This window comes from Puma concolor, chromosome C1, assembly GCF_028749965.1.
Source record: "Puma concolor isolate L17-30 chromosome C1, mPumCon1.1.hap2, whole genome shotgun sequence".
NCBI lineage: Eukaryota > Metazoa > Chordata > Mammalia > Carnivora > Felidae > Puma > Puma concolor.
This window is the reverse complement of record NC_141674.1, coordinates 148,692,825-148,718,640: the sequence shown is the minus strand read 5'-3', so window position 1 is coordinate 148,718,640 and position 25,816 is coordinate 148,692,825. Positions and strand designations below refer to the sequence as shown.

The window sequence follows — 25,816 nt, the reverse complement described above, 5'->3', positions numbered from 1 at the left end:
TGGCAATCCCACTTAATGAGTAGAAGCTGCTAGAATGAAGCCAAAGCCTTAATCTGGGCTCCGTGGCAAAGAGTGGCACGAGTTTTGAGCAAGCCTGGAAGGGGAATTGGCCCACACACGGGCCATGTGTTTCCTATTTACCCTATGGGAGAGTGCCAAGGTATGGCACTTTGAGATTCAATGGACTCAGATTATATTCCTTAATATTTCATACCACAGTGAGTACACAGGCTGCCTGAAGTAGCAAGTGGGGGCAGGAGGTGAACATAAAAAGTGTCCATACTCCAAATTCAAGAAAGATTGACTACTCTTTGATTGTAGGAACAAGTAACCACCAGATTCAGTTGTAAACTCTTCCCAATCAATTAATGACAACTCTGAAATGGTAATCAAGCTTCTGAAAGCCAGCCAATAGCAGCAGCCAGTTTTAGTAACTGCTTTCCATGGCCAATCCCTGACCACTCCTGCTTCTGAGAGGCCACCAATCTCTGAGTGCCTAGCTTCTCCAAGCCCCATATAAGAGCAAGCATCTGCTCTCTTCAGAGTCCGTGTTCATTGGTTTTTTGCTTAGAAAATAATGCATTCTGCTCTTTGTTTCATTTATTCAGTGGTAGCCTCTTCCTTGTCCAGAGAAAGAACAGAGAAGAAAAAACATGGAAAAAAAAGGCCTTGTTTCATACGTTTGAAAGGTGGAAAAGAAATCTCTATCAAACATACATAATGAAAACATAAAAATCCCTAGAAATTCTCTCTCTCTCTCTTTCTCTCTCTCTCTCTCTCTCCCCTCTCTACTTTTGCCTTAAAGATGTCAAAGGGAAACCTCTAGGGTATTCAGGAAGCCAGGTTCTGTTGCAACCCCCATGCCAAGGGAAGGATAATCATTGTTAAAGTATATGTTTAATTCATTTAAGATTGTGTTAAATTGGTACTTCAGTGGTGAATACAGCAGGCTATATTCTTCTTCGATGACCTGTTGGCCAAAAGTTCCACAGTGATTAAACACTAAGCAAATACATACATAAGACAAAAATAGCACTCAGATGTTGAAAATCTAAACTTACCCAGCACATTTAAGCCTAGTGCAGCGAAGTATCTAGTTAGTATCTGTTTTTATTAATGGATTTCTATTTCTGGCTTATTTTTCCTTTCCTGCTTTGGTAATGCTAGGTGTATGTACAAAAATCTACATATTTATTCAGAAATTGGTACTTTACTACTGATGAGTTGATACAAACAATATAACTAGGGCCATTATAATGTTAAGTGAGTTTTGAACAAATAGAGTTAGAAATCCAATTATCTTTCTATAGAAAGCCTTTGTGTAGAGTCATTGTTAAATAAAAGAGGGAAGTCAGTGGGAAAGTGAGAACAGCAATTTCTCCTGCCTGCAAAAGGACATTGGAGAATTTTATCCTGAACATGCATTAATCTGTTCACAATAGCCTCTGCCCTGTGGTCAGCTCACAGAGATACAAAGATCTGTTCTAGCTACTGGAAGCTTCCTTTTGGAAGTAGAGCCGACAGTCAGGAGCATATGACTTGGGTAAGAAAGCAAAGAAGAAACACAGATCCTTGCACTGGGCCAATGGCTTAGAACTGCAGGACGGAAGTCACCGCAACCCTTCCCCGGCACCTCAGTCTAGGGCCTTCAATGCTTACCAGTGGGGGCAGAAAACAGAAATCCCTTGCAGTGGTTCCAATTGGGCCTTTGGTCAGTCTTAGATCAGTGCCCCTCAAGCTTTACTAGGCACATGAATTACCTTGTTATCTGGTTAAAAATGAAGGTTCTGATTCATAAATTTGGAGTGAGATCTGAGATTCCAAATTTCCAAAAAGATTGCAGGTGATGGCTATGTTATTGGTCCATGGACTTTGAGTAGCAAGAATATAAGTTAGCCTAAGCCTTATCTGGGACACAGGGGCTTCCACTTGGCTTCCACAGCAATAGAGATTAAAATTTTAGTGAGAAGGGAGCTTAAAGATCATCTGGTCTTTGAAAATCCCTAGCTGTGTGATGTCAGGCAAGTTACTTATCCTCTCTGTGCCTTGTTTCTCATAAAAGTTTAGTTATAAGGATTAAATGAAATAAGGTTTACTACAGTGCTTGATATTCAGCATCTGCTTTGTAAAGGCTAACTAAAACCATCTGGCTTCATTCCTTCATTTTGCAGATGTAAAGATAAGTCGTTCTGACATGAAGAAGCTTGCTTAATGTGACACAGCTTGCTAGTGTCAGAGATGGAGTGAGAACACTATCTCCTGACTTCTAGGCAAAAGCCCTTTCTGCTGTTTAGTTAGAGCCCAACAATAATTGAGAAAGCTGGCCCCAGCATGCGCTCAGCCCACTTTCCTGCCCCGGCCTCAGACACCCACAGAACAACTGTGGCTTAACCCACATGCCCAAATATTTTTGCTACAGCCAGTCCTGACAGCTCAAGTCTTCTGCCGTTAATTATGAAGATTACCCAGATAATTGATTTAATTGGGAACAGAGAGTATCTCAGTGCAACCAGCCAAAATGGATTAGATCTCCTTAGTGCAGTATACAGATCCCTGCAGCTCTGAAGGGAATGCATTTCCTCCCTGGGGAAGATTGTGGATGCCCCATGGAACCTATGGTATAGTCTTGCTGACCTGTTCCCCAGAGATACAGTTAAATCTAGTCCAAGTGTTGGAAACATACAGCTCTCTCTTTACCCCCATTGTCTTTATAAAAGCCCTCAATAGAGTTTTTAATGCTCACACTTGACAGTGATGTCTTTGGGGAGGTCAGAAAGCAGAGAGTAAAAAATCCTCTCCCAATATGGTTTTGCATTAGCCACAGGCTGTTCCAAGTCAATGGTATGGAGAAGTACAAACTCTTTTTTCTGCAGTAAAGGGAACGAGATGACTTCTTTCTATTGCAGTGCTGAGATATGAATAACTGAACTGGAAAAACATATTAGCTGTCTGTCTAGTGTTGCTACATAATACAAAAAAAATCATTCCAGCATCTGCCCAGTGAAAAGTTATAAACAACTAGCAAATATATGCTATGAAGTATCATTGCTTTGGTTGTCCTCACTATTGGTGCAATCCAAATGGGGTTATCCATCTAGTTCTTTGAAATCAACTATTTGTGTATCCACTTATCCTAAAGACACCACCTTTTTAACAAATTATCTTCCTATTACTTTAGCCTCTGTGGGGTAGTTTTTCTGTTTGTACATGTATTGAAGTCATGTTGAAAATCTGGTAGGTAGAAAGCTTCAGGGAGGGAAGCCACCTTAACAAATACAGAAAACTTGTATTATTGATCAGATACTGAAAGATGTGTTCCTGACATCTTCAAATTTGAGACACTAAAAATAAGATGAATCTGAAATTTGGTGATGGGATATGAAACCTTTCTCTTCTAGGTGACAGTTGACATTCTAATCAGAGCTGAGATGGAAAAATCATGAAACAGAAACACTTCTATCCATTGGGGATACATTATTGGATGTCTTAGTTTCAAAGGCCCCTTGGACCTGCCACTACACATCAAACCTATCCAAGATGTTACCATACATGCTTTGGCAACATTCATGATTTGACAGGGCCAGATAGTTTCTCATTCCTATTATGGGTTGCAATGTATCCTTCCTCCCCCACAACAAATATATATATATATATATATATATATATATATATATATATATATATATATATATCTGTATATGTGATAGCTCTAACCTGTAGTACCTCAGAATGTGACCCTATTTGGAAATAGGGCTATTGCTGTTATAATTCGTTAAGATGAGGTCCTCCTGGAGTAGGGTGAGCCACTCATCCAAAATACCTGGTGTCTTTACAAGGAGATGGCCATGTGAGGACAGACAGAGAACACCAATGTGAGGATGGAGGTGAGGATTGGAGAGCTGTATCTACAATTTAAGGAATGCCAGGGATTGCAGGCCATTAATCCCTGCATGTCACTAGAAGCTGGGAGAAAGGCAGTGGACAGTTTGTATCTCAAGGCTCTCAGAAGCTACTAGCCTTGCTGACACTTTGATTTTGAACTTGTAGCCTGCAGAACTATAAGAGAATAGATTTATTTGCTTTAAGCCACCTAGTTTATAGTACTTTATTATCATAGCTCTAGGAAATTAATATATCCCCCTCATAAGGATTGTTATGTTTCCATCCTCTATCAGGTTAGACTCCGGTTGGCTCTCTCAGGTGGGAATGAATCTGAGATTTTAGGAAATAAATGATCTTGAAGATAGGAAACTTTCCCAACCCAGTGCAGGCTTAGGACTGATCTGTGTTTTGCTGAAGATGTGTCGCTTTTTTTTTTTTTTTTTTTTAAAGAACATATAGATGACCTTGGGTCTCCTTGACTGTTTGGGACCTGTCAGTATGAAGCAAAACACATCTAGAAATGTGAAACCTTGACTCTACCCCTTTCAACTGATCACCATTCTTGGCTTCATTCAATGAATATTTATCTTCTGCCCACAGGGACAGGAAACTGACGCGTTGAGTACTTGGAAGTAACTGGTCTTATCTTCATTTGCCTTTCCATAAGCATTTATATTCACAGCGTCACCATTGCAATCTATAGTTGATTGATTTTGAAGTTGTGTCTTTCTCTGAGACTTATACCAGCTTGTGAACAGATAGGAGCTAGCAAAATTTCTGCTCAGGGTCTTACATAAATGTGCATCACTGGTTACAGTTTATGATGGAAAGTGGCTTTCATCTTGCATGGCATCCAGTAGGCCAACACTAATGGACTGAGTAATGAATGCCAAGGTGGAGAGCTTTGTACTAAGTTCAGTACTTTGTAAGACTGCCCCCTGGACTTAGCAGGAACACGTAATGTCTCTGATTAGCTCATGGGGCTATAACGGTGGTGAATGGACTCTTTGCCATCCCCTCCTTTTCAGGTTCAAGTGGAAAGACTTTAGGTTCAACATCGAAAAGAAAACTGTAAAACACAAAATATAACTTTAATAACAGAATGTGTGACACTATGAATCTTGGAGAATGGCTTAAGAAACTCAACAAGCACTTTTCCTAGCCATTCTCTGATGATAATGTATCTAATATCTTAGAATAAAGAAGCAAAGCTGGTATTTTGCTTTTTTAAAATGGTCGCTTTTTGGAGGTGGGAGGGGCAGAGGGAAAGGGAGGAGAGAATCTTAAGTAGGCTCCATGCCTTGTGCAGAGCCCAACTCAGTACTCAATCTCATGACCATGAGATCATGACCTGAGACAAAATCAAAAGTTGAATGATTAATCAACCGAGTCACCAAGGTGTCCCTAAAATGGTAACTTTTACTTTTCAAATTGTGAGCCTTCTTTCTTTCAAGGTCCAAGTTCAGGATCCTTTTCCTACCGCCAAATGATTCACATGTCAGAGCAGCAACAGCATATCCAAGGGCTCAAACTATCGGGCATCTATTTGACACAATCCTTGTCCTTCAGAACTCACTAAGCTAAGTTTAATGAGAAAATCAACTTCCTAGACATCCCTGTCCAAGTAGCTTATAATGATAGTAGCTGATTATCAGATGAAAACCAATTTCAATACCTGTACATTTGAGCAACTGCATCCCATGTAAGATAAGAACATCTCTGGATCAGTCAATCCTTTCCCTGGGAAACTTCATGCTGGTTTTTATATAGTGTTAACCAGTTTCATTGACCAAACATTGTCAATCTATGGATTAGTTTCATTCCTTTAGCTGTAAGAAACAGAGAACAACTACGTAGTGATGTCAGTGTGCCCTCATCAGCCAGGTTAGATCACAATCCCATCCCTGTGGTAGCTGGTTATGATGCCTGATTGATACCTCTACCAATATCCTATAAACTGGGCTGGAGCTCCTCTAAATGGAGCCAGCACGATAAGGACAGGCTAGTAGCTGGTCAACAATGAATACCAGAGTCCACAAGATACTGATTCCCTTAAACTCAGGCACCCCCACATCATATCTCTCAGTATCTTCCATAGTTTCTAGCACTATCTTTGAAATCAGCAGTCTTTCAGTAAATGCTGATCAGACAAAGAGGATGTAGGGATGTAAAGACTTTTCTCCAGGGGCACCTGGCTGGCTCAGTTGGTGGAGTGTATGGCTCTTGATCTCAGAGTTGTGAGTTCGAGCCCCATGTGGGCGATTATTTAAAAATAGAATCTTTAAATAAAGAAAGAAAGAAAGAAAGAAAGAAAGAAAGAAAGAAAGAAAGAAAGAAAGAAAGAAAAGACTCTTCTCCATACCTCTGCCTGATCTCTCCTAGAATCTGGTCTGATGCCAAGCCAGAAACAGGGCCCCAACCCAAGCTATTGTGGCTCTAAGGCTTCCAGTTTGCACAATTTCGTGTGGTGGAGGGTCACCTTAGTATAGAATGGAGTCCACTATGCTGGTCTGACGTGGCCTGGGTTCTTCACAATTACCTCAGCTAAGGCCTCATGCAGGCTGAATGAGAAACCTGAAGCTGATTTGAACAGGCTGCCTCTAGGTAAGGTCAGATGGAATTGTGCCCCGAGGCAAGGAAAAAGACAGAACAACCCCCTTTCTGGTGCCTTGCGATATCTTTCTAGTCAATCATCATGCATTTCTCAGCCTAGGCTCTATGGTACAGACTTCCTAGAATCCTCAGACACACAACAAATCTCAGTTCTTCTCCGCAAGGAAAAGGATTTCTATTTTCCCTCTTTGCCCTCCTCTTTGGGAACTCCAGTCATCACGGCCCTTCTGTCAGTCACAATCCCCTGAGAAGGCCTTGAAAACTAAGCTGGTTTGGAAAAGAACACACTTGATTGGTAAGCCAGACTCCCTGCACATCTTAGAACTTACTGACACCTGCTGGACGGTTTCCCTCTCTCTGGAAAGCATCTGAGCAGGTTTTTGATCTATGAGTGATGGTCCCAGGACATTGGCTTCTGGACTGGGATAGAAATGGAGAACTTTCCATGCTCTAATGAGCGCTGTGTCTGCTTAGTGAAAACGTGCCTCCTTCCCACTGAAAACAGACTTGAGAATCTCCAGCAAGCTTCAAAGACAAGACCCTTATGGTAAAAATGAATGCAAGAATAGCAGACAAAGCAGGTCAAGATTAGAAGGGTGGAATTGGTAATTCTGGTCAAACTCTGGGTTCCTATGTGTTTTCCTGCTGGAGAAACTGAATAAAATAGGGCTTCAGAAGCATCCATTTTAAATATTTTTTTAATGTTGTATTTATTTTTGAGAGAGAGAGACAGAGAGAGAGAGACAGAGTAGGAGTGGGGGAGGGGCAGAGAGACAGGGAGACACAGAATCCAAAGCAGGCTCCAGGCTCTGAGCTGTCAGCACAGAACCTGCCATGAGGCTCGAACTCACAAGCTGTAAGATCATGACCTGAGCCAAATTCAGATGTTTAACTGACTGAACCACGCAGGCACCTAGAAGCATCGATTTTAGAGCATAATTTAAGGCATTCCAGAGCCCAGGAGATGCTGCTTGACTGGGTCTGTGTTGGCCCATGGCAAATCCTAAAGGAAGTGAAAGTGGCCCTTGGTACTATCTGCTCTCTCAATTCAAGATATTTAGCTTCTTTGGCTACCTTCTCCAACTCCTAACGTTTCCAGGGCAATGCACTCCTCTTACTAGGGAGGAATGACTCAATTGACTAATTTATTGTATCCAGTGAAACTGCATCTTTAAAGAGAAACTAAGGGTGAGATTTACAATAAAATCCAGGGAATCCATCTTAATGGTAGCATTTTAAACCTCAGAGTAGGCTAATGTGGAAGCTACCGAGGGGCTTCTGGGGCCCCTCAATGAGAACATGTGGGGCAGTTATCTGTAGGCAGCTCCTAAACAGAGCAAGGTAGTTATTGCTGCCATCTTGGCCAAGCACTCATCCTGCATGGAGACCAACTGCTGCATTGCCCACTTTCCAACTTCTCCTTCTCTCAGGAAACCAGAGAAGCACTGGCTAGCTGGGTAGCTACCTGGAGACAGACTGGAATAACTTTCCTTCCCACTCTCTGTGTGGACCACCCCTCCCATCTGGGGTAGTGGGTCACAGGAGCAGCCCTGAAACTCCTCTCATCTTCCCACCCAAGGAGTTGAGCTAAATGCAAGAAGAGGGAGAACAGACAAGTATGTGCTTCTGAGGAAGTGGAGGGGCCAAGAGGAGGCCTGAAGCCAGTGCTGAGGAGAGAGGGCCTCCCTGGGAGTGGGCTGCAGCCCCCCTACAGGAACACAGCCTACCCATGCCAACCTCAGAAACCACATGCCTTCACTGCAGGCAGGAAATACTAACCTCAAAGTCTCCCCACCTTTGGGGCCCCCTCCCATCTCCAAAATGCTTCAGGCCAGAATTTAGGGATAGCTCTGAAATTTGAGTTCTAATAGCTGGGTGTTGCCTACACTTGCTGTTTTAAATGACCTCTGGCCCCCTGGGGGTAATTATACAGTGGGCTTTGAGGGTTTAGGGGTGGGTAGGCTAATACTGGCAAATGCCAAAAGAATGTACTATTTCCCTTAAAAGCCTGTTAGGGCTAGAGACTCCACTGATGAAAGAGGTCAGGAAAATGCCATGACATTACTTGCTTTCTACCCTAACATTTGGCCTCTCTGAGGCACTGCACAAGGAAGCCAATACTGCCTGTCAAGTATGAAAGACATTGCTATTTAGTAACTCAGGTACCAGTGGAGAATGTACTCCAACAACCTACAGTTCAAGGATTTCCAGTATCTGGCCTTCACAGCTATCTCCAATCTCTGAGTCCTCCCCTCACAGACCCTCCTCTCTATTCCTGGTATCCACATTGTTCTAGCATAGCCTTTTGTTTACAGTGTTCCCTGTAGCCCCAGCTGCACCCCTAGAATCTCCCCAACCATTTATCTGAGTCCTCCAATCTCTGAGTCCTCCCCCCACAGACCCTTCTATTTCTGGTGTCCACATTGTTCTAGCATAGCCCTTTGTTTACAGTGTTCCCTGTAGCCCCAGCTGCACCCCTAGAATCTCCCCAACCGTTTATCTCAGTCTCAGCACATTTCAACACCCACCCCGTATCCCACCTCCTAATGAAGCCCTCTGCATCTGCCAATTCCAGGTCCTCCCACAGCTCTCAGTATCTCCCCTGGTCTGTAGCATGCACTTCTTACATTGTTACTTATATTTTTATCTAGGCATCCTTTCTTCTGGAAGACAGTAGGTGCTGACAAGGGAGGCACTTTGTCATACATCTATTTGTATCCCCAGTTTAAACTCAGAGCCTTTCACTGCAAGTTACCCGGGAGGTATCCTGGATATGGCGTCCCTTTCTCTCCATGGACATTTCTCATGACTTCATGACTTCATCCTAGCCCATTTCAATACTGACTAGACCCAAGTTTTATTAAGTTCTTCTTTTCACAGAGCCAAAATGAGCAATATCTGGATCTGCCTCTTTTTTTTTTTAAGTTTATGTATTTATTTTGAGAGGGACACAGAGCGAGTGGGGGAGGGGGAGCAGAGAGAAAGGGAGAGAGAAAACCCCAAGCAGGCTCCATGATGCCAGCACAGAGCCTGACGTGGGGTTCAAACCCACAAACCGTGAGCTCATGACCTGAGCCGAAGCCAAGAGTCAGACCCTCAGAAACTGAGTCACCCAGGTGTCCCAGGTCCCACTGCTGCATCTGGGCAGCCAGCAGCTCTCAATTTTTAAGTTGAGATTTGCTTCGCCAGACTAGAGACGCTCAGTTCTTTTGCCTGTTCTTCATTTATTGTAGTTTCCAGACCTGTACCATCCCCCTCTCCTGGGAGCTTTCTGGTTTCCAATATCCCTCATGAAAAGTGCTGCCCAGAATTAAGTGTAATATTCAGCTATTGAATATGTGCAATCTTAGCCCAAACAGAGGGAAAGAGGCACTTGAGGGAGGTCTTTTTATGTTCATTGTGATGACGAACACAACTGGATTCCAATGATCTTTGCTTAAAACAAGGAAGGAATGCTTTTTAAAGCAAGCAAGCAAGGATTTTTACCCAACCAAGGGATTCCAGTTCTAAAAAAAACCAAAAGTGTCAGAATTAGAACCACCTGGATTGCAACATGGAATCCATTTTTTAAATTTTATCTCACAGCCTTTTGATGGTATAGTTGTGGTTTGTGTGTGTTCTACAAAGAAGTTCATGTACCTGGTTATCCAGGAATATGTTACGAACCAAAAAGGGAACCAGAGCAAGTTAGAAAATGAAGCGCATCCAAGCTGCAAGCCTCCCAAACCACCACTGGCTGACTCTCCAAGTACCCTAGCAGTCTTAGAGGTGCTCCAACACCCCGGCTCCCCATCTCTACACTCGTCCCCCACTCCTAAGCCTGCTTCTCGCTCCTCAAAATCTCTGAAGTTCCTTTAAAGGGCCAAATCAAGAGAATGGAGTCATCAAATTTAAGAGGAAGGCCACCAGGATCACATGATTTCCTTTTCCCCAAGCCACTCAATGCAGCAAGTAATACCTCGTTTCAGGGTTTAGAAGTCTAGATTATTTTCTCTGGTCCTTAAGGGCCTTTTATGTATCTATATAGGTTTAAGTACGTGAATTCTCCTCACTGACCTTCAGCATACTTCTACTCCAAAATCTGTAAAACTAAGTTTACAGCGAATGAAGAAAGAAGCCTCATTTCTTTTCATCATGGAAGCTTCTGATCTCTTGTTTCTTTTTACCTCTGAGGTGTTCATTTTCTGTACCATCAATGGCAACCTTTCCCTGCCCGTTTGCTTCTATTTTCATAGAGAAAAGCAATAGCTCTGGAAGGAAAGTCCTCTAATTCCGTCAGAGAGTTTGAGGGATTTGCCTGAAGTTGTACAGCCGGTTAGTCCAAGAGTGCATCTTATCTAGCCCCGACTAGACTCTCAGCTGCCAGGAGGCCAGAAGAGACCAGACTGACACAGTCTTCTTTCCAGATCCACACAGTGGCTGGTCTTTGGTCGATGTATCCAAGGCCACCTTAACACCATGGGTTAGGCTGGGGTCCATGACGGAGGCTTCTTAGGCATGTGATGGAAAGGAACTGTCCCTGAGCCATTCAGTGTAGACGTTGCTTGCAGAGACCCTGGTGTGCATCAGTGAATCTTGCACCTGCTCATATTCATCACCCCCTACCGCATGCATGGTGGTATTCTGAAAGACAGCAGCTGGACTTATGACAAAAGACAAAAAGGCATAGCTCACAGGTTCAGTGTTTCACTGTATCACCTGGAGTCCTAATAAATTTTCTGCCCAGGCAGGAAGTCACGGGGAACCCCCGTATTCACCCAGCCTGAATTCCAGGAGCCTGTTGCTACCAACCTACACAGAACAGAAACCTACGTGGTTTGGACACATAAGCTTTGGGGAATATAAATAAAATATTCAAGTGTCTAATCAAAATACTGAATTTGTTAATTAAATTATATATTGATATTAAAAGTCAGGTATTACATAAAATAATGCTTAATTTAACATTTTTTTTCCACTTTACATTCAGTCTCCACATACGTTTTCCGTCTTCATGACAATGGCCAATTTTTTTTTTTTTTATCCTTTGCTGAGTCATCCAGAGCACATGTCTTCACGCTTCACTTGTTTGACATATAGTACTTTTAAAAATCAGGCATGATGATGTTGCTGAAATATTTCCTCCAAACCGTAAACTTTCATAACAACAGGAATTTCCATTCATCCTATAGGTTAACAGCACAACCACTTACTTTTTTTTTGCTTTTGTGACTGTTTGGAAAATCCTACCAAAAAAAAAAAAAAATGATGAGGGACTGCACCCAGGAATAATTGTGAAATCTGTGTCAAATTTCTATCCCTCCTTTTAAAATCTGATTTGCATTAGTTGATCTCTACAAAAATGCAAAACTAGGAGTGGCTGAATCGTTTCAGGATGTCTTTCCTAAAGAGCATTTTGTAGTTAACAAAAAAAGGAATTTGACCTGGAATATGAGTAAGTTCATGAGAACCTGAATAACATTGAGAATTCTATCTGTATCTTCCTTCTTTCTGTGAAATAACTTTAAAGGACAAAAGCTTGCCGTATAAGCAAGGAAGTCCCAGTTTATATCTATTTTCCTGGAGTGATTATTAATTGTGCCTCCTTTTATTCTCAAAAGTATCCCAGTTTGGACAGTAAGTTACATAGTTACTCTGCTTTTAGCAAGGAGCATACTATATATTGTTATTCTGGTGGCCTTGCCAAGGCATTCAACATATTGGCCATTCAGCAAATTTCCTGTGAGACTAATACCCACACGGCTGCCAGACAGAACTCAAAGGCACAGTAGCTGAAAATTAAAGCAATGCGGCTAATTATCTAAAGTGATATTACAATGTCTAAGATTCTGGTACTTTGACTGCCAGTCAACACAGCATCTGCTTCCAAAGGAAACAATTTTTTTTTAATAAATCTTTAAAAGAAATCTAATTATAAGAAACTCTTTCAATTAGTTAAGAAGAGCTGCTTTGATCTGAGAACAGTGCCTTTATTATTAGTTTAATGTTTCTAAATATTGGGAGGGAAGTTGTCTTTATTAATTTTATGATTTAACCATCCATACTTGCCAAGATGTCTCAGCTAAGGCACGATTCACTTCCGGTTGACCGTCCGGCAGGCGAGTGAGCTGTGTGTAATGAATGGTGTGGGTGCAGGTGGAGCAGGTGCCCCCTGCACCCGAGCTCTGGGTCCCTGAGACCCCCAGCAGACGTGCAAGAGAACTTCCCTCGCTTTTTGTGGGTTGGGCTGCCTGCACAATGCCGACGCTTGTGCAGAGACTGAAGAGGAAGTATTTGTGCAAATCCACTCCCACTCGTCAGGAAATCACGTAGAGCACCAGCTCGCCTCCTGGGAGATCAGGAACTTCATCTTCCAACGTAAAATCTGCCATGCAAGGAAAAAACCCCGCCAAACAAAAACTCAAAAACTTGCTGGTGAACGCTATCTTCTTCTGTGTTTCTCCATTCCTGCCTCTAATGGTTGATTGCCTGAGTGTAAGGAAATCAGCCCAGGTCTGAGACACACGTACCCCAGAGTTAAGGCATTTATCACACTGGATGTGGGATATGGTTTGCATTTAGAGGGTCACTAAATAAAACTGCTTATCCTTAAATCACCTATGATATTTTACATTACTCATGGCCCAAGGTCTCATGACAGTTGGCGAGATATGAGCTCTTTCTGTGTGTCCAGCTTTGGGCAGCCCATCTCCCCAAATCCACGGATAATGCAGTGAAAAAGGGGTCTTGTCGAGGGGAATGTCTCTCAGGCATCCCCTCTCCTCAGCTATATAAGCATCTCGCTCAGCTGCTTAGCAGCACAGGGAAGGTTCTAATGGGACACTGTCCTGCAGACACACTGGCTCCATAGAGAACATCCATCCTGTCTGCCAAAGCTCTAATATGATTTTCCCTGCAGTGAGGGGGGTCTGAACAGAGAATAACCAAAGGATGGCTGTCCCTTAAAACAACCAGGACCTCAAAGCCTTTGCCCCAGCCCCACACTGTGAAGAATAAAGAGAAAAGAAATATCTCCGACATCTCTCCTGCAGTCTCTGAGTTTCTAAGACAATGGCCCCTTCAGCCTTTCTTCTTGAAAAGAGTTTTCCCCTTCCAACCGTTTTCCTGTCCTGACCAAGAACACGATGGGAGAATCTGGGAAGGTGGGAGGGAGGAAGGCCCAGCTATTGAGGCCCGTTCTATTTCCTCACCACCTTTTATGTCCTGGTGGCCGTTCGTGCTTCCTTCAACGATATTCCCATGCCTTCCAGGGTTTCTTCTTTGAGAGGAAGCTGAATTAAGAGGGTAGAATATGAAGCCAACTTTGCCAAGTGCCCTTGAAAGGTGAGAATTGATTTTTATGCCTCGGCCCCCTTCTCCTACTGGCCTTTCTAGACACATTGTTTCTACACTCAAATGTGTCAGGGACATCCTCAACGTGGGGCTGTGGCCAAGGGCTAAGACGTAGATACATATGGCCCAAAGCCCACAAGGTGATCGGCAACCTTGTCCCCTGCACTCTCCACTGGCCTGAGGCCATGGCTGTCTTTTGTAGCCTATTCCTGTGGAATGTTATCTTGGCCTCACTTTCATGCCAACCACTAGCCTCTCTGTGTCCTGAAGTCCCAGGACCACAGTGACCTTGCCAATGGCTTGGCCTTCCAAGTCTGAGGCTGTGCTGCTTGGCTTGAAGTTGTGCTGTGGTGAGCACTCACAGCCTCCTCTCTCTGCTCTCAGGCCACTGGCTTCCTCGCCTGCTGCTGCACCTCCCAGGAGGCCTAGCGGAGTTGCTGGGAAAAACTCAGGTCCACACCACCCAAGCCGCACCTCCGCCTTCACTTTTGGTTCAGAACTGCACCAGTGTTATGTTGATCCAGTGTTGTTTCTCTCTCTCTCTCTCTTTCATTTTCTGATCCTGACTACAGACCAATAAAAAGGAAATTTTACCAGATGATGCTTTTTTTTCTATTTTTTATTTTTTAATGACCAGATTGTACCTGCTAGTTCTCAAGAAAAACCCAACTTCTCAGAAAGCTTTTAAGATACTTTCTTTGAGTGACATTTTTCATCTTGCAAAGACTACAGCCTTTACTCAAACAGATTTTTATCTTTTTTTTTCTGGGGTTTGATGTGGAAATCTCACTAAGTTCTTCCATCTAGAGTATGTCAGTATTTGATTGAAATGCTAGTTTGAAGGCTTGCCCGTTAAACCATTTCTCCTTGCATCCTTTTAAAATTAATGCGTACTTCTAAAACTAATGATGTATTTAACATTGGAAATAAGCTAAACCTGAAAACTCACAGAGCGTTTCAAATAGATGCAGAAGATCGCCACCTTGTGGCCACTGTGGAATCTGCCACTTGGACTTGTGCTGGTTTGTCACCGGGTTTGGGGCCCTGCCGCTAATTAAAATAGAGGCCTTCTAATGTGATCTTTTCCCATGCAGTTCACACCCTAATCCTGATTCTTTGCTGGTCCACTTGTGGAGATTTCCTGCAATTTGGAGAAAGGAGTCTATTCAAAGTGGCCTCAGTGGTCTAGTTGAAGGATGCCTTTTTGGTCCTTTAACTTGGTTTCATAAGGAAAGGGAACAACTTTAGGGGAGCCCAGCTCTTTTTTTTCTTCAAACCCTATATGCTTGTATCCCTGTATTTTTTTTTTCAAAATGTGCCCTAAGGGGATACATGTACCACCATCCTGAAGATTATATTTAAAAAGCAGGTCTGGGCACACTTACGCTAAGACCTAAGAATTGGAATGTATAGGGATAGGTTCTGGGATTTCCATTTTTAACAAGTTTCTTAGGTGATTTTTTTTTTTTTGTTTGGTTTATTTTTTGAGAGAGAGAGGACATAAGCGGGGGAGGGGAGCAGAGAGACAGGGGGACAGAGGATCCAAAGCAGGCTCTGCACTGACAGGCTGACAGCAGCAGGTCTGATGTGGGGCTCAAACTCAGAATCGTGAGATGATGACCTGAGCCCAAGTCAGATGCTCAACTGGCTGAGCCACCCAGGAGGCCCTCTTAGTTGATTTTTATACACATTAGATTGCTAACAGTGCTGCATTTTAGTCTGTGCAAAAAAGAAATTAGACAGGGATCTAACGAATTAAACAGTTTGACCCTGAGGAGTCTCCCTTAGGCCCTGGGAGGGAGGGAGTTTGGAACAGAGGAGAACTCAAGACACTAATGCTGTTCCAAAGCTCCTGCCTACCTGAATGTTTGCTGTTTGAATAAAGACTCCATTAAAGACTGCAGTGACCTGTGACTTCAGCTGGACCCTCTAAACAAGAAGCCATCATCTACCAAAAGAGTGACCCCCTTATTTAGGGCGCCTCCCTCAGCTTGTATGGGAAGCAGCAAAAAGGAAAAAGGAGAGGCTACCATGCTCCCTGTGTCCAGCCCTCCAGAAGCTCCTCACCAGGTAGTCATGGATGTGGAACCCAGGCTGGGGCAGGAGACAGGACACCAGCTTCCGGGCCTGACTCTCCCACTGATTAGCTGTGTGGACTTGGGCAGGTCACTGGCTTCAGTTGTCCTCATCTATAAAATGGGAGTGGTTGGATGACCGTTATGGAATTTCTTCCACCGCTAACCAGATCTTGTAATGTTGAACTTTCAGGGGAAGAGGACTAGTCTTTGCTGTTTGCAAGAATCCATTCTTAAGGAGTGTCACGGTGAAAGATGAGATCCTTTGTCAACATGAAAATGACAAATAACAATAATAAATAACACACTTCTGCATTGTCAACTCTTTGTGGGAAAAAACTTCAGCACTGGGCCAAGAGATCCAAATTTCCCCACAACCCTATGATCTCCTCATTTCCTCTCCCCTCCCCCCACTATAACCCAAAGACTTCAGCTCACCCTGTCATCACAGACTCCCTTCCTGTGCCCACCCTTCACCCCAGGCCTCTGGTGAATGGATCCACTTCCTACCTGAGAACTTATTTTGGAGGGCACTGAAATGGCTGCAAGGGATTGTCTAGTCAGAGATTATCCGGCCCATCCTTCTTATTATCTTATTCAAACTCTCCACCACCAGGTGCCACTTCTCTGTGATTCCATCACTACCTGGGTAACCTGGCTCAGTTCTTAACGCGTGATGTGATAATCAATCTGCATGCCTGTGGCCCTAGATGTAAGACCTACGTCTACCACATGGTGAATATTCAATAAGCATTTTATTGAATAAACGAAGCCAAGAATGAAAAGTGAGTAAACGAATACATTAAAGAGTTAAGGAGATGGAAGCTGATTATTATACAGAAGGCCTGGGTCCAGACTCAATGGGCCCTGAAGTATTATGGGGAGAACCCAGGAAAGGAGGTCTGTGCTTAGGGTTGAAGAAACATGGGGACTTATCACAACATTGCTTGTCAAAGAACAAGTCACAGACCATTGGAGGATTGTGAAATCAATTTAGTGGGTTCAGACCAACATTTTAAAAGGAAATAGAACAGAATCGAATTAGAAAACATTTCTTTTGGTAAGAGCAAGTACATTTGATGGAACTTTTGTTTTTATAAGTATATGTGTGTAGGGGCGCCTGGGTGGCTCAGTCGGTTAAGGGTCTGACTTCGGCTCAGGTCATGATCTCACGTTTCATGAGTTCAAGCCCCACGTCGGGCTCTGTGCTGACAGCTCGGAGCCTGAAGCCTGCTTCGGATTCTATGTCTCCCCCTCTTTCTGCCCCTCCCCTGCTTGTGCTCTCTCTCTGTCTCTCAAAAAATGAATAAATGTTAAAAAAAACTTTTAGAAGTATATGTGTGTATACATATATATGTAATCACACACACACATATAATGATGTAAAATATGTTTCTACATATTGTGGTCAAAAAATATAGAAGCCACTGATTTAGGAAATGCCATCCCTATATACTTCATTGACTCCATTTGAAAAAACAACTTACCTTATGGTATGACTTCCATTTATTGGAATAGGGGGCCCCATTTATAAGCAAATGCATATGGAGTCAATAACTCTTTTGAGAGATCAATATATTTTCTAATTATATGAAAGTATAATTACCTGATCTTACCTAATTTTAATTAAGTTCAGAACAGGTAAAATCCTTCTTATATATTATTATTGTAGGAAATTTTCTCTGAAATAAGGGTCTTCCCCTCTGTTTTTGCTTTGGTGTCTACCCCTGTGTTACCTTTCTAGGCTGTCAGCATGACACTGGATCTCCCCTCTTTCCCATAAGGGTAAAAAAAAATCCATTTTCTAAGGGTTAGTGAAAAGAAGTGATGAAAGCAAATTAAAAACCTTAAATTCTAAAGCCAGACTTAAAACAAAATCTATCTAAATATCTCAGTGGGAAATCACAGTGGAAGATGGGATGCTAAAATTAAGATCACAAAGGAAAGAAAATAATGACCGACCCCGTCATGAACTAGAACCCAAGCACATAGGATCCTTTATGCCATATTTTGTCCTCTTCCATCGGACAAATGGCCAAATGTTAGGCTTTCCCTGGTTTGGCTTTATGATACTGTCCCCATTCTTGTCTGTTGACATCATGTGGGATTGTCACCACCACTTTAGTACAAAGAATCTCCTACAACGTCTAACATGGAGGTTTCGAAATGGTGATCACCAGGCACCCCAAACCCAGACATGTGCTGAGGTAAAATGGCTTAGTGTTTGAAAAATGTTACATTGAACTTAAGAATCAGAAAGCTTCATTTAAAAATTTGGAACCTGGCTTCTGTTAGAAAATAAAAATATTAGGCATTATACCACCCACATTGCTACACAGGTACAATTGTTTTAAACCTTGACCTATGGAATCCCTGTGTTTTGAAATAATAGTTTCCTTTGTAATCTTATGTATTTTATTTCATTTAAAAACAGCATCCTGAGAAGGGATCTGGAAGTTTCGCCAGACTGCCAAAGGGGCCAATGGCCTGATAAAGGTTAAGAACCCCTAGTCTATGGCCAACCAGCAGCTGCTCCTTTTACCCATAATTGGCCATAGTTCTCATCAGTCTTTACTTGCTCCGAGGCCATGCATCCATTTCCATTTTCCACTGCACTGATGCTTTTCCCAGTGTCATGAAATACTTCCCTGTGTTCATATCTCTTTCAAAAGTTGGGGGAAAAATCGAGCCAAGACAAGAGAGACTCGAAATTCTAATACTGAGCTGCCCCCCTTGTTTATGCTGCCTCAGTGGTCTCTCTCCACAGGGGTTATGTTCACCATCAGTGAACATTGGAGCACAGCCACTGACCAATTGGAATGGATATTAGTTGTAAACAGGCGATTCAGATGCACGCCGTGTGAACTTCAGCCCTGTGCCTGGAGTCTTTTTCATGGCTGCCCAGTGGGCTTCTCTAGCTCTCTGGACATTATTCCCTGCTGCATCCTACCTTCTTCCTGGAATATCAAGGCATGGCTGGGGGGTGGGGGGTAATGTTTAACACATGCTTGGGAGTGTCAACACTAAGAGTATCCTGGGGAACAGGGCAAACCAACTCCTTTTCTGTTTCTCCTTTTCAGCAAAGGAGCAGAGGTGCTACCTCGACCCGAATGTCTGGTCTTTGGACGTGAGAGTGCGTGGAGCTGGTCCAAATAATGCCCATACTTGTGTTACATAATGTCGTTTACACAGCTCTCTCCCTGGACTCTCCTCCTCACCCCAACCTTTCTGAGGAAAGGAAAGGAATCAAACCCACTTTGCAGAGGAGGACCAGTGAAGTTCAAGAGATGTGAGATGCAAAGTCAGAAGAAGGGCACAGACTTTTTGACTTTTAGTCTATGTGACACCTGTGGGGGGAAACAAAACACCCTCTTCTCAGAGAAAGTGACTTTTGGGGAACTGCACAGCAAGTGTTTAATAAGTGTTTTTTTAGTTGAATGCCTTAATGTTTTAGCAGAGCACGACTGGGCATTTCAAGTAAATCTAGTCTCTTCCCAATAGCCACCTTAGCCTTTATTGCCAATTACAGAAAGACAGGCAGACAGACAGACAGAGACCTGGGATCTTACAAGGGAGCTGGGCTTTTCTTGTGTCAGTAAAATGTTGTATTTTATTTTTCTTTTAAAATTATAGCACAGTAAAATTGACTTTTTTCTTTTGGCATACAGTTCTATGAATTTTAACGTATGTATAGATTTGTGTAACCACCACCTTCTATACATAGATCCATCACACCAAAAATCTCCTTAATGCTAGCCCTTTGAAATGATTTTCAAAATAATTATACTGGTGTACACATAAATGAAAATCTACAGGGATAGTTGTAAAATGAAGTCATTTTCTTTTCTTTTTTTTAACCTTTATTTATTTTGAGACAGAGAGAGACAGAGCATGAACGGGGGAGGGGCAGAGAGAGAGGGAGACACAGAATCGGAAGCAGGCTCCAGGCTCTGAGCCATCAGCCCAGAGCCGGACGCGGGGCTCAAACTCACGGAGCACAAGATCGTGACCTGAGCTGAAGTCGGATGCTTAACTGACTGAGCCACCCAGGCGCCCCTGCATTTTCTTTGAAGATAGAACTTGTGTGTGTGTGTGTTTTAAAGGATTTTTTAAATATTTGTTTATTTATTTTTTTGAAAGAGAGAGAAAGCAAGCCAGGAAGGTGCAGAGAGAGTGGGAGACAGAATTCCCAAGCAGGCCCCACCCTGTCAGCGCAGCAGCCTGAAGAGGGGATGGAACCCACTAACTATGAGATCATGGAGCCCAAATCAAGAGTTGGTGGCCCAACCTACTAAGCCACCCAGGCAACCCTAGAGGATTTGATTTCCTTCCACTTTTGAGGATATAATAATTATTGAAAAAGAATCCACACAGGCCCTTGTTGAAGAGCCTGTTCAATACTTTTTTAAAGCAGGGGCGCCTGGGTGGCTCAGTGGGTTGAGCATCCAACTCGTGATTTGGGCTCAGATCACAGCTCTGCTGAGTGTGGAGTCTGCTTAGGATTCTCGCTTTCTCTCCCTCTGCCCTTTCTCCTGCTTGAGCGTGCATACTCTCTCTCAAAACAAAACAAATTAAAATGATTTTTCAAAGCAAAATGATGGTTTGATTGTTTTCAGGTTGTAACAGAAGACATCAGAGCATACTGTGAACAGTGGGGCGATGCCTGAGGAGAGTAGTAGCCTCTGAAGGAGGCCTCTGTGCATTCCCCTTCCCCATCACCCAGGGGAGGGCCTTCACCCTCCCCACCTCCTGAGCCCACCCTCACTCTCAGACCCCGCCCCCACTCGCTTAGGCTCCTGGCTTCTCTCTAGTTTCTTTCTCTCTTCCCCTCATGCCTCCATCCCCGTATCTCACCCTGCTGGCCTCTACCTTCTTGTCACTCTTACATCGCTGGCAAGTATGATGGGAATGGAAGAGTCTATTGACAAAAGGGAAAGGATTTCCTTTTTCCCTCCCACTAAAACCTCCCCCAGTACAGACTTATGTTCACCTAACATTCCCTGAAATAAAGGACATCTGTCCACACTGCCCACCCGCTCTCCAGCCAGCCAGACTAAGCAGCACACTTCCCCACAGACACATGGGACACAGCCATGCCCAAGCCTTCCAGCCTGGCAGCCTGCTCTTCTCAGCTCAGTCCGCTCAGTCTCTCCTCGGCTTCTCCCCTTAGAAAGAAACTGAGGCTACAAGTAGAGACAGAAGAAAGGAGAAATACAACTGAGTACTGATAAAAAGGCAGCTGAGTCTCACACAGTGATTTCCTATTGAGGAAAAAAAAAAAAAAAAAGACACAGTGCCACGTTCCCTGCCCTCTCTAAAAACTGACATAGACAGTATTCATGCAACCCAAAGGGTCTTATTTAACAAGACCTCTGAATTCTGTAAATAATTGCATTCTTGCAAGTATTGTTGCAGGTAGATATTTTATGGAGTTTGCAGAAAGCAGAACTTTCAGTGACGAAAACCAGTGTCTTTTGAATAATGCTTAATATGGCACCACAGAAAAGAAGTTGTTTACTAGATGTTTTCTATTGGTTATGACGCACTCTAGTTATTGTACGTGACTTCAATGAAAAAGAGAAGAAATAAATGAATCACTGCTTTCTCATTTTTTGTACACCATTGAGATACCCATATGGGGCTGCACATATTGTGTTCATCTGAAGACCATTCTGTGTGTATGTATATAAATACATACATACATAATATATATATTTAATAGACAACAACTATTTTCAAAGAGTGTAAGATTAAAAAGAAAAAAAAAAACAAAGGTAGAAAATGAACGGTTTGTTCTTGACAGAGAGATGTACGGGAGCTTGATGTAATCAGGGGATTGCAACTCAGTGATGAAACTGCCAGTAAATAAAAAGCGCTTGAGAATCTTAATTAGTTTTTGGACTTAAAATTAGTTCTCCATATATGGGAATGAACTCATCCCACAGGCCTAAATCAGCTTTTAAAGGTCCAAAAACAACAACCCTAAACCAGGTGTTGGGGGTATGAACTTTTCTCAGTTTCAACACTCAGGCATACAAATATTTGACTTTCTCTATGTTTCTGTAATAAGTGGTGTTAGCTTTTGAGTCCTCGTTTCAACTTGGTGGCAGGAGTTTTAAGTTTTCCCATTTGAAGTAAAACTCTGTCACTTCTGGAGTTAAAAGCTGTGTTTTGGGTAAACTGTTAATTCAAGGTTCTTCCTGCTCTCACTTCCTTCCAGGAGAGATGTGAGTCCCACAAAGGCTTATGTATTGTCGAGAGAGGTGAATTTAATAGCTTAAATATGTTGTTCTATTATTCGCGAGGTACTTCTGGGTCACCTTTACTATAAAAGTGGAGAATATTTTTTAAATAAAGTTAGGGCACACTCCATAAAAGTTTTACAACTCACTTAAAATCATAGACGAGCTGTGTATTTCAAGATGAAGATTTAAACTCTGGTTATTTAGCAGGGTCTGGGGAGGCAGGAATTGCTGTGTCAACTAATGTTGTGCTCTGTATTTCATTACCGCCTTTATGTTTTTTTAAATACCTCAAGAATAAAGTTTATTTAAAATGTCACACTTTGCCAGCAGCACATTATATCCATAGAATATACTGGTACCATTGCCATTACTCTTATTTATTACAGTAGATTAGTTATGGACCCTCTGCCATAATATCTTGGCTTATTAACATGCTGCATACTAAAAAGTGTAATGAATGGCCCTGTAATGAGCAGTTACAAAGTCTAGTCACTCATTCTTCTGTGGCTCTCCTCTTTGTGCAGAAGGAAAATTTGAAGTGGATTGGACTTAAGCCTGAACCATCACCTACCTGATTCAGCTTGTGAGGTGAGGAGGGAAAGGGTTCCCCTCAACACTTAATTACTGAGAAATCCTTGGGCTCCCTCCAGGGTTAGAGAGGAGGGCTAGCAATCATCAAAGTTGCCTGAACTAATCTCAAGTTCAAGTTCCACAGGAAGAGGGGGTGGGCTTGGGTCATCCAGACGTAGACCTACAGCATTTATCATACTTAGTTTTTAAAAACAAAATGGCAGAAACACACCAATGATGTAAAACTCACCACACCACCTGCTTCACAAGAATTTTTTTTGCTGACATAAATTGCCCATCAACTTCTGCATAAGGTGAAACCTTTAAGAGAGACCTTGATCCCTACAAGATACTCAATAAATACCAAGACTCTCAAAGAAGGTCTTCATGGGAAGGACTGATGAAAAATCTTTTCTCAACTCACATTAACAAAAAAAAGGGATCTGCCATCTTAAAAGATGCTTGTTCATTTCTTTTAAATGGCCATAAGCAAGATGAATTAAACGATGCTCAGAAGATTCCTTAGAGAATAGGAATGCAGGTACTTTTATCCATAGGGCTGCTAGCCCAAGTTTTCTGCCTCTTTGTCAATTCTTTTTTTTTTTTTTTCAACGTTTATTTATTTTTGGGACAGAGAGAGACAGAGCATGAACGGGGGAAGGGCAGAGAGAGAGGGAGACACAGAATCGGAAACAGGCTCCAGGCTCTGAGCCATCAGCCCAGAGCCCGACGCGGGGCTCGAACTCACGGACCGCGAGATCGTGACCTGGCTGAAGTCGGACGCCTAACCGACTGCGCCACCCAGGCGCCCCCAAGTTTTCTGCCTCTTATAAATCAACTTGGCCGGGCATTCTGAAACACGGTATCCCCATAGAGCCTAAGGATCCTTTTGGAATATAAGCATTATTTTCCAAAGAATCTGTGGCCTGACAGTTAGTCAGCAACCAAATTTCCCCAGGAACGTCAATGGTTTGGGTGTTTTGGAATGGGAGATGTGGTGGAATTTGGTACGATTCTTTTGGGGTGCTGCTTCTGTGTTTTTGGTATTAGAGACTACCTGCATCCACCCGGAGCCAATTATACAAGGCACATGTCTTATGTTTCATTGCTTAGTTTTATGCTGTGCAGCAGCAATTTGCTAACCACGATCTTGATGAAATATAGCTGTGCACCAAAGGGAACATTGATTATCAGAAACACATTTCATTTCTGACATTAAGGCGGGGGGAGTCCAGATTAACCATACTTTTACTAAAATATGGGGTGCAATTGGAACACTGTTAAGGAAACCGTGGCTTTAGCGTGGATGCTGGGAAGCCCATCACAAAACTTCCCTATCTTCCGGCTTCATGCTGCAGCAAGGCCCCCTCTCCAGAGCCTGTCGCTGCTTGCTGAGCTCCAGGGAGTCGTGTGGATGGGGTTGTTCTAGGACAGGCAATCGTCGCTTGATGGGCTCCCCTGCTTAACTTTCCTAATTGACTCTGCCAGACCGTCCTGGAAGACTGGCTGCTACCCTCACCCATCCCTCCGGTAGCCTGGCTCCTGATGACGGCAACGTCTTCAGAGACCCCTTGCCGGTTCAGAGTTGGGCCTCAGAGCCTCAGTTCCAGGCTTGTCAAGCAGATGCACGGTAAAGGCTGCAGCCAAGTGCATAGCACGTTTTCCTAAGTGGAAAGACTGTATTAGAGACAGAACATTACTTAACAGTAGGTGGGCAGTTCATTCCTAAACAACTCGGTTCCTCCCCATCAGGGACCCTGCAGGCTGTCGGCTCTTTGTCGGGCGTCAGAGGGAGAGGCAGCTCTTGCAACCGTTAGACACAGGCCGTGGCTACAGAAGACAGTCTCTCCAGAAGCCTCTGTCTGTGACTTTCCTACGTAAACAATATACAACAAAACCCATGGGCTTATCTTTCATACAAGCAAGCGGAACAAAACCTTCCTTCACATTCATATGCTGGTTTGCTGTTCCTCCTTTAGGTTTACTGCTGTGTAAAGGTGTTTTTGTCCAGATATGCAAAGATACCTAGAAGGTTCACAGATGGGCACCCTCTCCTTCTCGGGAAAATGAACAAATATTGAGTGCTTCTTGCTATCCAGGGACTCCGCACCCATATTCTCATCTCTACCTCATCAATCACATCTATCCCAAGCCTGCTGGCATCCAACACAAAGTTATGCTTCTGTTTTTATTCTTTCAAAATGAGAGAGAGAGACAGGGAGAGGGAGAGGGAGAGGGAGAAGGAGAGGGAGTCAAAAATGGTGTCCTACCATCTCCCCTTACTAATCCTCTCCACTCCAGGCCTTTCGACATCTGAACGAAATATCTGACCCTTCTCAGCCGGACCCACCCCTAACATCTGTGGGGCCTGGGCAAGACTGCGACTGGAGATCCATGTACCATATGTCTAAATATTTAAAAGTTAGAACATATCTCTAAACACAGACACTTCATGCCTGCATCAGATATATTCACCGAGACTTATGTATTAGAACCAATTAAAGTAGCATAAACTGGAAACGGTGTAAATGTTCAACAATGGGCCATTTTGATTAATTATAGTATCCATTCATATAGTAGAATAACAATGAGCTATTAAAAATTGTTAATAATATAGAAAAATGTGAATTACTCTTAAGTGAATAAACATTAATAAAGTATCTTTGTAATTACTCTTGTTTAAAGTCTATGTATGCATGAAAAATTATATATCCAATAAAATTATAATAGTTGCTATCTCGAGTAGTGAGCTTATTATGAATAATATTTATTTTCTTGTATGTGTTTTTAGCATTTTCAAAAATGCTATAATAAATGAAATACATTTTTAATAAAAATATTCATATACTTTAATAATCCCATTTTTAAGAATCTTTTAAGGAAAATTAACATATGGTTAAAGATCACAAGGGAATTCATCACAATGTTATTTATAAAAATAAAAATTGCAAATAACTAAAATTCCAAGAACAAGGTAATAGTTACAGTTATGGAAAAAATACAATAAAATATTATAAAGATCCAAAGAAAAGAAATGCTCAGACAAAATGTTACAGGAAAAGCAAAAGTGAATTTAAATGATTTCTGCAACAAAACTTG

At 42.6% G+C, this 25,816-nt stretch overlaps 1 long non-coding RNA gene across 4 annotated transcripts in view; it reads left to right on the top strand.

Moving 5' to 3' along the window:
* Positions 1-25,328, top strand: part of LOC147578490 (uncharacterized) — a 56,876-nt gene extending 31,548 nt beyond the window's left edge. For 2 of the 4 annotated variants that reach the window (XR_015255241.1, XR_015255240.1), the window contains exons 5-7: positions 18,983-19,029; positions 22,672-22,735; positions 24,697-25,328. This is a non-coding gene — a long non-coding RNA (uncharacterized LOC147578490). Of the gene's footprint in view, positions 1-4,482; positions 5,100-14,211; positions 14,426-18,982; positions 19,030-22,671; positions 22,736-24,696 lie in introns of those variants that run through there. The other 2 variants (XR_015255243.1, XR_015255242.1) reach the window with 2 other exon arrangements.
* The last annotated feature ends 488 nt before the right edge of the window (positions 25,329-25,816 follow it).